Source organism: Marmota marmota, unplaced genomic scaffold (assembly GCF_001458135.2).
Source record: "Marmota marmota marmota unplaced genomic scaffold, marMar, whole genome shotgun sequence".
In the NCBI taxonomy this organism is placed as follows: domain Eukaryota; kingdom Metazoa; phylum Chordata; class Mammalia; order Rodentia; family Sciuridae; genus Marmota; species Marmota marmota.
This window is the reverse complement of record NW_026000068.1, coordinates 27311957-27324996: the sequence shown is the minus strand read 5'-3', so window position 1 is coordinate 27324996 and position 13040 is coordinate 27311957.

The window sequence follows — 13040 nt, the reverse complement described above, 5'->3', positions numbered from 1 at the left end:
CCAGGAAAACTTTTTCACCTTCAAGATGGTTACTAGATAGGACATTTTATTGAGAGCTGGTGTCAGCTTCTGTACAAAGTTTGATTTTTGAACCAGAGCAAACCAGCCCTCTCTAGGCTCACAAACACCCCACCTCTTCCCCCTTAGGCGGATCTGACTGAGAGGCTGATGCTGCTGACACTGTGCTGGGGTCTGGTCCCGCAGCTCCTGGGATGAAACAAGCAGGCGAGATCGATGTGAAAGAGCAACCATCAGGTGGAAGCATAGGGCGAGGTTGTCTTTTTTCATATTTTTATATAAAACATTTCTGTGAACTAAGTTAAAAAAAAACGGAGATTGAGAAGGATTTTACAGCAGGGAGTATTGATGATGTTACAGTTGATTTTCGCTTTCATCTTTTATTTTAAATTTGACAGGGTCTGCTTATGTATGTGTAAAATGACTCTCTGAACAAATCTGAGTGGATGCCCTGAAAGGTTAAAGGAAATATGGATGAAATAACTTTGCAGTTTTTATTACTGTATTTAAGTAGTTTTCTACAGGGAAATGAATCTGTCATTAAAGTACAGCTTCTTTCTTTCCTGTTTCCTTTTTTTGAGTGAAGTATGTAATTTATAGAAAGTTTTAATGACTGTATTTTAAATGATCTATTTTTCAAAAAAGAGTTTGGCTCAGGTAAAGGCAAAGAATCCCACTTCCATTTCTCAAATGTATGTCATGCTCTCGTGGGGTGGTTTGGAAAGATCTGAGATATGATTCATTCATTTTCATATAGGATTGCAGAGCTCTGTATCCTTAGCTAACAGGTTTATCACATCTGAGAAAATTTTCCCAACTGGGATCTGTTTTTCAATTTATTCCCAATTTGATGACTATAGCTTTTTTGAAAGAATATTATTTTAAGAGAAGATTAGTGAAGTATCTGAAGGAGAATTAAGAAAGAGTGGGCATGGATAGAAAATGAGATGGGTAAACTGTAAACAATAGAATATGATTTTTTTCCTGAATAGGGAAAATGCAAAACATTGACCCTTTTCTTCCTTCCTTCCCCTAGTTCTCTCCACTTTTCCTTCAAATCCCTTTAGTTCTGAGAACAGACACAAGTTCCTTCAGGCTAGTTCTCAATTCCCTTACCTGTTTATACAAGAAATGCATACTGCAGTCGCATGCCAGAGGCCATAGTTATACAAAAGTCACAGGTCAATAAAGATCACTTACAAGTCTTAGGAGTCTTTTCATCTTCCTTTCCTCCTGCCCGGGCAGGGCCAGTAGAAAGGAAAAAAAAAAAAAAGATAAATGTCAAGGGTCCTGGCTGTCAAATTCTTAAAGAAACCCCCATTTCCTCCCAAAATTTTGATGGCCCTTAAACTTTTGTTATTTTGCCTTAGGAAAAATGACCTTTTCTCTTCAGCTCCTTATCACAAGGTGTTCTCTTTTTCAAAATGAAGTTAAAGCTTTGACCCTTTGCCTTGATGATATACAGTAAAGTAAGAAAAGATTAGTAGGTTTGCTCTAAAACTGTCCTTTAAAGGGAAATAAGGGGAATAATCAATATTGTATGTTAGTTTAACATACTGGACATATGTTCTGTCTCTTGTCATATGACTGTGTTCCTCTAAGGTCATAAACATAAACTTTGCACAATCAGCTTCATTTGAACTTGGAGAGGGTGGGGTATCTTTTCTAATGTATTTATATTGCTAGTATTCACATGACCATTTTTTCTATAAGTGGCCATGTTCATGAGGGATTATGACCGGGAATGATGTTATTCTTATCAAATTTATGCTATCCAAATGACAGTGAAGATCAAATAAAGGAAACAATCAACAGCCAAGCCTTTCCTTTATTCTTTATTTTAAAAATTCAGAAATATTGTAAGAGTGTTGAATTTTTGTATCTCAATTTGCAACTTAGACAATGTACTAAATGTAGCATACACTTCAACAGAAATCCATACTCAAACCGTAGTTCAGGAACTTCAGTCATTCTCAGGAACTGTTTCAACATAAATCCAGGAAATCATCTACCTGTCCCCTTGTCATAAAAAACTAATAGAGTGTTATAAGGTCAACACTACTGGAATCAGTACCCATGTTCTGATTGCCACTTATGTATTTTGGGTCAAATCATATTAAATATGTGCTTCTACAGGGGTAATTTTTTTTTATTTTGTCTTAAATTGTACTCGTGAAAAAAACTGGTTTTTAATGCTCTGAGAACAATGGAATTTCTAGGGTAGCTTACACACTGTAATAAAAGTAATTGAGTGATTTTGCTGTTCAAATTCTCCATCAGCTTTCTTCCTTTCCTCGGCTGGAGGAAGAGAACTTGGCCCAAATTAGATGGGGGTTGTGGAGGTATGTGTTATCTACATATAGTGGCAAAGGAAAACAGATTAAAGGATTATTCTTTTCAAGGACAATGAGGACATATTGAGTCAGATTTTAAAATTTACAACTATTAAAAAATTATTAGTTCAAAAGATACAGGTTTGATTTTTTATGTCATATAAACAAGCATTGTATAATAGTAAATATGTATGAAATCATTTATGAATTAGGACTCTGAACTGCGACATGCAGGTGAAATTGACTTAAGAAATTTAATGGATGGAAAATTAATACAGATTGAGACTTTTGCCAAATGGCCCTATAATTATAAGCTTATGAGTAGTAGGATGAGGATTAATACTTTATTCTTATAACATACATGGATTCATTTAGGTTCTTTTTTCTTTTTTCCATGGTGCTAGGAATTGAACCCAAGGCCTTGTGCATGCAAGACAAGCACTCTATGAACTGAGCTATATCTCCATCCCCTTCATTTGCTTTTAATTTAAGAACTACTAAGACATTAGGTTCATTTTGTTTTAAAAATCCAATCTATATAATTTGAATAAAATCACAAAAGAGTAAAAAATAATGATCATCAGGTAAGTTATGTTTTTTGCACATATGGAGAGACTTTTAGAAAATTTCAATCATTATTTTTGATACTTGCTTAATTTTATGAAGACTACAGTTCAGTAATTTATTCTCCTTCAATAGTTGTCTTTTTTCCAAAGAACATTTAACATTGTGTAAGTTACTATTTGTATTAATTATTTTGGCTTCTCTGTGTCAACTCACCTTGTCTAATGGACTGCATCACTTCAGAGAAAGAGACAAATAAACGTAGGAAAAAGTTTAGTTTTCTGAAGGACGTATGTTCTTCATATAGTGTCAGGGTTTGATGACAAAATGTTTACATGCAATCCTTTGGAACAATTACTCAAAAATAAATTGCCATGACTTCATATGCCATAAAAGATGATTCCTATTCATAGCTGTGTTTTTAAATTGTGAAACAATCTATTTCCAAAACCTAAAATCATTGACCCTCTAGTTAAAGGATAATAGGTAGTTTTATGATTAATATGTTCATAGAAATAACAAAATGCATATTGACTTCGCCAAGGAATATGGCTCAGAAAATAAATTAGCAAACTGTTTCAAACTTCTTGCCACATTATTCGTCTTCAGACTTTTCCTAAAGCATATAGCAGCACTTTAAAAGTCATGTGAAAAAAAGCTGATTTATTCATGCCTTTATTTCAAGGTGTTTTTGCAGTGCTGCAATCTTTATTTTAAATTGATTTTTATAATTATATTTGTAATTGCCCTCACTTTGGCATAGTTAGCATTGACTGCTTCCCTTTTGAATCAAGACAGATAAAAAATAGACAAATTCTGTCTAAGAGTACAAAGGGTCATGCTTAATTTCAAACCACAAGCTGTCAAAACCCTGGTACTCTCCTGGCCCAGTCATTTTATACTTGATAAGTAAACCCACTTGAGGAATGTTTATATGCCCTGATGCTTTTGGACATGTTCACTGACAGAACACATTCTTTGAAGAAATATATCAAAACTGTTTATCTCCCTGAGTGTTACCCTAAACGCTGTCAGTGCTAATGATATCAGGACATGGATTAAATAAATCCTTTTGAGAGCAACTATGGGTATTTCTGTATTCAAATCGCAAATATCGGAATTTTGGCTGCAAAAGTGGGCAACAGACATTTCAATATGCACAGCATTCTGCTGTATGAAAAGCTTTAATAAAGAACCGCTCCAGAAAAGCTCTCTGACACTCTCGGGTTTAACATACAACTTCAGCCTTCACAAGCAGGAAAAAAGGTACACTTAAGCATAAATTGTGTATCTGAGGATTGTTATATCTCAGAAAAGCAGAAAAGTTAACGCAGTTATTTTTAAAGCAATGAATAGGTAATGCTGGTTCTCTTATAATAATAAGTACCAAGTGTTAATTAATCCTGTCTTCTGTTTTCTCACACCAAAAATGAAGATAGACTATAATTTACCCTTGTATTAGTGGACTTAAGCCATAAATATCCACATGAAGGCAAATTCTGTGAATTCTGAGGATACATCCATCGTCTTTATATTCAGCATAATGATATCCTTTTCCTTCTTTCAGTGAAAATTGATTTTTTAAAGGAATTGACATTTTTCAACATGGTTTTTCTACATATCTGAAACTGCTTATTTTAAAATAATCAAAAATAAATAGTTTAGAATAAAAGATAATGTTTTGAATAAGTTACATTCCTTTTGTATCCAATTTTTTTTCATACAAGTGACAGTGATTTTTAAGAACTTTTTCTATTTAGTTATTTCATGACAAAAATTACTTAGTAATTCCATAATTCGCAAATAAGCATCAAGAAACATTTAATATGAAGATTAAATTTGAGAAGTAATTGAAATTATTTTTGTGTTAACAACTAATCTTCTTTATATTTCTAGGAGTTTTCAATATAAAGGTATCCCTTAACATTTATTTCACATTTTTTCTTCAATTTGACACAAAGAAATTCTTATAGCTGTTATTTATAATCTGAAAATATTTGCTTAAGATTTTTGTTTTAAAATCCATAAAAATATGTATTCCATATATTTTCAAAGTCACCACAAATTTATGTGTGTTACTCAAAAGAAGAGATTTTTTTTAGATAATTATGAAGTCAGATAGTCTATTGTTTATTTATTACTGGTATCACAGATAACATTTTTTCATTATTTTTGTATTACCTATGTATATTATCATAAACACATATATGTCTTAAAGACCATGAAAAATTGTAATATCCTATTAATTTGAAAACAAATGGCACATTTCAATGATATAATGAGTCTTGAAACTATTCAGCCACTGACACAATTTTTTTTTAGGATTTTGTGAAGCTCTATTGAGAAAAACTGAAAGAAGAAATCATTCAAATAATGGAAATAATGGATTTTCCTTAAACACACTGTGATTAACACTCTTCCTTATGAACTATTTTACCATGATTTCTAAGTGAAATTGCCAGATAAATATTGGGGCCAGCTCACCCCATTATATCTCATTTATGAATGATCTTGAAGAATATAATCATTCTGCAGAAATGTTAAAGAGAGGAGGCATATATGGATAAAGTCACATCAAAATACATGTAAAATATTTTGAAAAATACATTTTATGTGTATAAGTAAAAGATGGACATGACGTGACAAGTTGAACTGTAAAATGCTGTTTTCCATCTCTCCCCAGCAGTGTCTATCAGTATTTATAAAACGGACAAGAAAAAACCCCACTATAGATAGCTGTCTAACAGCCCATTAAACCAGAGCTGCTCCATTTGTTCACACTGACTCTTTGAAACTGATGTGGCATAAACTGTGGCAGGCTTTAGTGAAAAAAAAAAGGAGTTCAAAAACAAACAGTGTTTTATTTATTTTTTATTTTTTTATTTTTTGGTATTTATGTGCTTACAAAAAGAAAATAGATTTCTTTCTGATTACCAGCTTCAGTTCCAACCATGTCTGTTTTAAAGAGACAGTAGAGTCGAGAAGCTACAGTTTATAAGGCTGGCGTGGGGCTACATATAGACTACCCAAACTCCAGCAGAGTTTAAATGTTTTGCCATAAATGTGAAGAAGGATTATTCTTTGTTGTTAACTTGAAAATAAACGAATTAAAGCAATTATCGAAGGAAAAACAACAACAAAAAATGTTTCAGTATGGATTTTATGTATTAGGAATTGATGTGTGTTCACTTACCTTAACAGAGACCCGAAATATGTGCTTTACTCTAATGCCAAGCATATTTATTTATCATGTACTATCATTTATTGATAGTTACAGCACAGATATAAATCTATAATATGTAACATACTATATAAACATACTCATAAAATAATAAATAATAATGCATATATAGGTCATATATCTTTCTATAACTGGCTTTATTCTGACTTATATGGCTTGATATTTACAATTTTTCATATTCTGTCTCTCTTCTACTCAGTGCATTTGATGTCATTCTTAGGAGTAAGATTTAAAGACTATTTTAGAATACTTTTTTTAGTATTAACTAATTAAAATTTGGGAAGCAGCATAATACACGTCAATTTTTAGAAGTAAATCTTTTACTAAATTTCTAGGAAAGAATTTGATTTTCTGATATTATAAAATCAGAAAGTTGCATCAAAATCAAAGTAAGATAAAAAAGAGAAATATTCAGTTTTTGACATTTTATCTTAGGTTTTTGAAATAATTTTTAATGAATATTTTATACTTATTTTTCAATTACGCTGATTTATTATGCTAGGATAGCCACTAACACTGACATCAACATTTGATTTGTAAGATATACATTGTGGATGTACTTACCATAAAATTGGATAAAAAATGAAGATTAGTTGGCTAAAGTAGCAAGTCTAAATAACTCCTGACACACATTCCAAAATTGCTGTACGTGGGAAGTCTAATAAAATAGGACAAACTGGTTGTTATTTTCCCAACATGCTTAATGGTTCTAATACCATTCCAAGTGGACTCTTTCCTTTTCCTTTCATTCTCTTTGGAAGGTCTTCAGAAAACTGAAGTAGCAGTGCTTTGCACTTGTCCACACTAAAGTTACCTCTATCTATCTATATTCCTATCTATCTATCTATAAACTGCTTTTTTAGCAACTATTTGGAATGACGAAGGACAAAGATATTTGAGAAACTGCCATCATAAATATCATAAAGTCTTAAAACATGAGGCTAATGTCTCATTGTAAAGAAAAATGTTATTTTAATATAAAATATAGGTATTTCAAGATCTTAAAGGATAAATATAATACAAAAGTATCTGTACTTGAAATTTGGAACTTATAAGAAGGAGTTTCTTGGCTTTTCATGGTTTATACATACTTTTTAAAACTATTCTAGGGGTTAGTTCTTACTGAGAATTTTATTTGCAAATATAAACAAAACCATTCTCATTGCTATTATTATATTCTTGATATTTCCCATATGTCTCTTAATATGACTTGATGTTTCTATCTATCTATCTATCTATCTATCTATATCCTAGTGAATTGAACCCAGGAGTGCTTAACTACTGAATTGCATCCCCAGTCCATTTTATTTTTTATTTAGAGATAGGGTCTAGGTTTCTAAGGACCTTGATAAGTTGCTGAGGTTGGGTTTGAACTTGCCATCCTCCTATCTTAGCCCAGCTGACTTGCAATTTTCTAATATTTGTTATTTCAGTTTAGCTGAGGATAAATTTATGAAACTTAAATCCTTTATTCACAAATATGATAATTTAATGTGCAAATGTTTAAACTTACAAATGTCTGAATAGATTATATTTTTATTATATCTAGACCACAAACCCACTTGTTTAAGTATATTGTAATAATAAAATAATTTTTACATTTTTAATAAAATGGTGAGCTTTGGTTACAGGTTTGTCAAAGACAATTTTTTCCTGTTTTATTTTATTTTTTCTTGTTTTTTTTTTTGGTTCTGGGGATTAAATCCAGGGCCTTCTGTATGCTAGGCAAGTGTGCTACCACAGAGCTACACCCAAGCCCCTCAGTGAAATTTTCTAATCATAGAAGAACTGGCTTAAAAGTGTAATAAGTCTTCTTTTAAATCCAACAAATTATTGGGAATAAATGAGGAATATATATGCAATACTCCTGAGATATTGGAATCAAAAATATTTTAGGCAACCAATGTAGTTTAACCTTGGTGATTCAGAAGTTTTGCATGTAGTGTCTGTCTGTTAGTAGATTAACCTATACCAAGTAGTCTTCCCTGAAATTAGCTAGTTTTTAAGCTGTTCAAATACAAATATACCTGATCAAAAGGGACTGAACTTCTTCCTATTAATTGTGAATTAGAAGCCTTGTTAAAAAAATAGAATTTAAGATTTCCAATTCTTAATTTATACTTCTGTCCTTTTGCTATCTCTGCAATTTATGATTATTTTCCATGTCAATATTAGTATATGATGAACTATTCTGAAAGTAATCATGCATCATGAATTACTTCTTCAGAAACGTGTTATACATGCATATTAAGCAACCTCAAACTCATAGAGTATTGAAAAATTTCCTTGTCACAGTGTCTTGGATTTTTCAAAGCTTTGACTTAAATTCTTACTTCACAAATTTTAAGGTTACAGGTAACCTAAGATTCTGAGAAGGGCACATATGCAAAATGTCTTGGCATAATGGCATTTACTTTAATGATTACTCATGGAAATCATAAGAGAATATTTAAATAAATGCAGTCAGTACATTTGAGTTCCATATCATCCATTCTACTGAATATGCATTGATTCAAAGGTTTAAACAATCACATCATTTCTTTTTTCTCATTTTTCATGTGAAAAGCAAGGACATTCTATTTGAAAATAACATTAACACAATGTCATGATTGAATATTTAAATGAACAAAAGCCATGAAAATCATTTTTTTCATTTATCTAGAGCTGTAGCTTGGCAAAATAGTATGTATCTTGAAGAATAAATCTGCTAACAAATCATCAGATACTCCTAAATAAAACAACTATCCATTTCATTTTCTTTGCTAACCAATTTAAACAGGAAAAAAAAGGTAATCTCAAAAGTCATCGACAAGCTAATATTAACAATGCATCAAACCCAATGAAAAATCCTTAAATTCCTTTAGTTAATTCAATAAAGTTTTGCCTACGGCATGTAAAAATATGGATGGTTACAAACTGAAATAAGAAAGCCACATGGGTATGGGGAAATAATTGTAATCTGATGATCCACCTGGTCTCTCAAAGTGAATTATTTGTTTTCGATATTTAGCAAAGACTGCCTGGTATTTTCCCACGAACATTCAATATTTCTAAACTAAACCCACACTTAACTCAAAATTAACACAATGATTGAAGTGGAAACATTCTTCAAATTTTTCTATTCAACTAATTATCCTCTTGGCTTACTTAAATCTTCTATAACATAATTTGGAGTGACACATGCAAAAAAAAATTGCACTGCTGCATAGCTATTTTTCTTTTTTAATTTTTTTTTTTTAGTTGTAGGTAGACACAATACCTTTATCTTATTTATTTATATGTGGTGCTGAAAATTGAACCCAGGGCCTCACACATGGCATAATGGCATGTGTGCTCTACCGCTCTACCGCTAAGCCACAACCCCAGCCCTAGATATTTCTCTTTACAACCTAGATTTCTTCTGAAAATAAAAAAAGAAAGAAATTCTAATGTTCCTGATTTTAGTGAACATTTTATCTGAATGCATATGTGATTATTTTTTCTTCCTAGAAAATTAAATGGCTCAGAAACTATTGATTGAGAAAATACTGAAATCAGAGCTGAAAGCTACTTGTATTTTAGTAAAAATATCTTAATGGTGCACCATGAATAGGGCAATATAAAGAAACTTGGTGACTCCAAAAGACTATATTGAGACTTGCCCAGGACAACATTGCTATACTTTTACAGGTAAATTCTTCTGCATGCATATAGCCAAGTGAAGCCAACATTTTGAAGATGGAAACATTTTATCACAAATTTAAAAAAAATAGAGGAGGGTTTATTGGGCTTTACAATGAGGAAAAAAAGATGAAAGGGAAGAAATAAAATAAAGTCAATACGTATTCTGTGTTGGCTCCACGATAAAAAATTAAAATTAAAAAAATCTGTAGATAGTGCTATATTTTTCTTACAGGCTGAACATATGCTTTCAATTTTTTATAGTAGTGAAATCATTTTCACTTTATTTAATTATAATACTCTTCATTTAATTATATATCATAAAGTTAAGAAAGCAACCATCATTATTGGAAAACTACCTAAGCTGAGATATCTGATTCACAGAACTGTTAAACCAAGAATGTGGGAGAAGAGTCCTGAGAAGTTATAATAAAGGATATTGAATATCATTGCTAGGGATTCTATACATTAACCATAGGTTGTGAGTCTATGAGAAACTGTCAAGAAAATTTTCACAGGCATCTAATATGGTATTTACGTTTTTAAAATATCTCTGACAATAGTATTTAGAAAATAATTAGAAAGTAAGAGTTTTGACTAATAATAATGAAGTTAGAGAGATCAGTTAAAACCTCGGTCCAAAAAGAAAAGAGAGAGGGCTGAAAAGAAGAGAATAAAGTTGGAAGAAATTAAAGGAGTAAGATTAACAGAATTGGATGGTCAAATTAAATGTAGAAGATGAGTGAGGTTTAGCAATCTGGGATGAATCCCAGGTAAACATGGAAAGGAATGGTAGCCTGGAGAACCAGAGGCAAGTAGTATTGGTTTTTAAAAAATTATTTTTCTTTTTGGATGACTTCTTAATCTAAAGTGTCTGAGCTAAAACTTCTTGTTGAGTGCTCGCTTCGGCAGCACATATACTAAAACTTCTTGTTGAACACATTGAAATACTTGATGGTCACAATGAAGTTTCTATTGCATGGATAAAGAAAAATTATAATAGAGGAGAATGCTCCATCCCTCTTGTAGCCTAGTAGAATTCAAACTTCTGTCTGTATAGTGTCATGGTAGAAACAAATGAGAATTTCTTTCATGCTCCAGCCACATACTCAATTACTTTCCTTCATTTAGTGGGTGTTTTAGTCAGGTTTTTTTTTTTTTTTCATTTTTGTAACCAAAAGATATGACAAGAATCATTAGAAAAGGAAAAGTTTATTTTGGCTCAAGCTTTAAGAAGTTTCAATCCATAGACAGCTGATTCCGTAGTTCTAGGCTCAAGGTGTGGCACAACATTGTGGTAGAAGAGCATGGCAGAGGAAAGCAGCCCAGGACATGGCCACACTGAAGCATAGTTTTGCTCACCAGAGACAAAATATAACCCCCCCAGTTACCTACCTCCTCTAGTCACACCCTACCTGCCTACTACCCAGTCAATACATATCAGTAGATTAATTCACTGATTAGATTACAAGTCTCAGAATCTAATGATTTTACCCTCTGAACATGCTTGCGTTATCTCACATGTGACAATTTGGGGACACCACATATCTAAACCATAACCGTGAGTTTGGGTGCATCATTGTATTACACATATGGGCAAAACTGAATCGAGTTGCTAGATGAAATATTTGGTACAGATGAGTATTGTTACATGTTGGAGGTCAATGGACAACAAATTGGTTCTTAAAAACTAATGGTTTTCACTAAATCAAAAGGAATAGAAAATGTGAGTACTGTCTCTGGTTCTGTGAAGCTCTCTGGCACTGCTGCACTTTCTCCTGGTTATTAATATCATGACCTAATGGAACCCAAATTTCCATAGCATTCCCCTTGCTTAGGATCTGTTTTAAAGAGGACCTTAGATAACAATATGATCCCAGGAGGTGAACATAGGAAAGGGGATTTCCATAGTGATTTTCAGTCCCTTTTCCCTTGAGAGTTAAGACAGAGGTCAAGTATCTTTAACTCGTACATGGGTGATTCAATGCTGTTAGGTTGCTGATGAACATGGCCCCAATTTCAGCCTACTTTTTTTCAGTCCAAATATATTCTATCCTGCTTTCCAAATAAAGGCCCATTATCATTCACTTTCAATTATTTTCTCTCTCCTCACAAGGAAAGAAACCATTTGTGTGTGTGTGTGTGTGTGTGTGTGTGTGCTCTACTGTAATATTCTTGGAAAAAGCAAGGAACTGTATTAGATTCTCTTAGTGTTTAAACCAGGACTCTGCAAAGACTCTTGAGCCAAATTTGATGCCTGCCATATATTTATATGTACCATAAGCTAAAGATGGTTTCTTGCTGAGAGCCATAGCCAAGTAGGAATGACGCATGGCAATTTCCTTGTCAGCCTACCCAATGTTGCTTAGAGGGAGGACTCTCCATTGTGGAAATGGGCTTGCCTTGGACCCAGGTCATTTGCAGTGACATTGCATGAATGTTTGAGAAAGGTGACCCTGCTCAAGGACCAGGGTGGATCCGGGTTTAAGGTGGATCTGGGTTTAGGGTGGATCCTGCTGGGAATAGGGAGTATCCTGCTGCCTCAGGAGCCCGCTCCTTGAGTTCCTGTTGAGTTCTCGCGGGATTCAGAGAGTATTTGGTACGCAGAGCCCGGTGGAGGTGAATTTTCCCAGAACGTGCGTGTAGAGTGCCGGTGAGAGTTCGGGAATAAAGAATTGCTGTTTGAATCTACAAGGTGGTGTGGTGGCCCGGTTATTTGGTGCCCAGCCAGACTGTGGCATTTGGCGGCCTGTGCAGGGAACATCTGAAGCTTGGAGGTAAGTGAAATTGCTCGCCCCTGAGGAAGAGTGAAAGAATGGGTGACCATTTCAAAAAACAATGTGTTCTTGTTTTGATTTGTTTTGTTTTTATATCAAGTTGCCTGTTCCTAGAACTTTCTCAGGCAAACTGGGGAAAATGGTTGACTCAAGGTTTGAAGTTGTTCACCCCTGAGGAAGAGAAATTGTTAGAGGAAAAAGGCACCCCAGTAAGACCAAGAACAGTTAGGGCATATGTTGATACAATACAAAAATGTAGCCCATGGCTTTTTAAAGACAATTTATTAAGTATATCAATGGGACCATCATGGTATCCTGTAAAAAGATTTTTCTTCAACAAGAAAGAGATGGCTAGTTCTGTTTACTACACTTGTCTAAGATCTTGGTTTTTACAGACATCTGATTAATTTACAAAGCTAAAGTGTTAAAATATCAACCACTAAATAT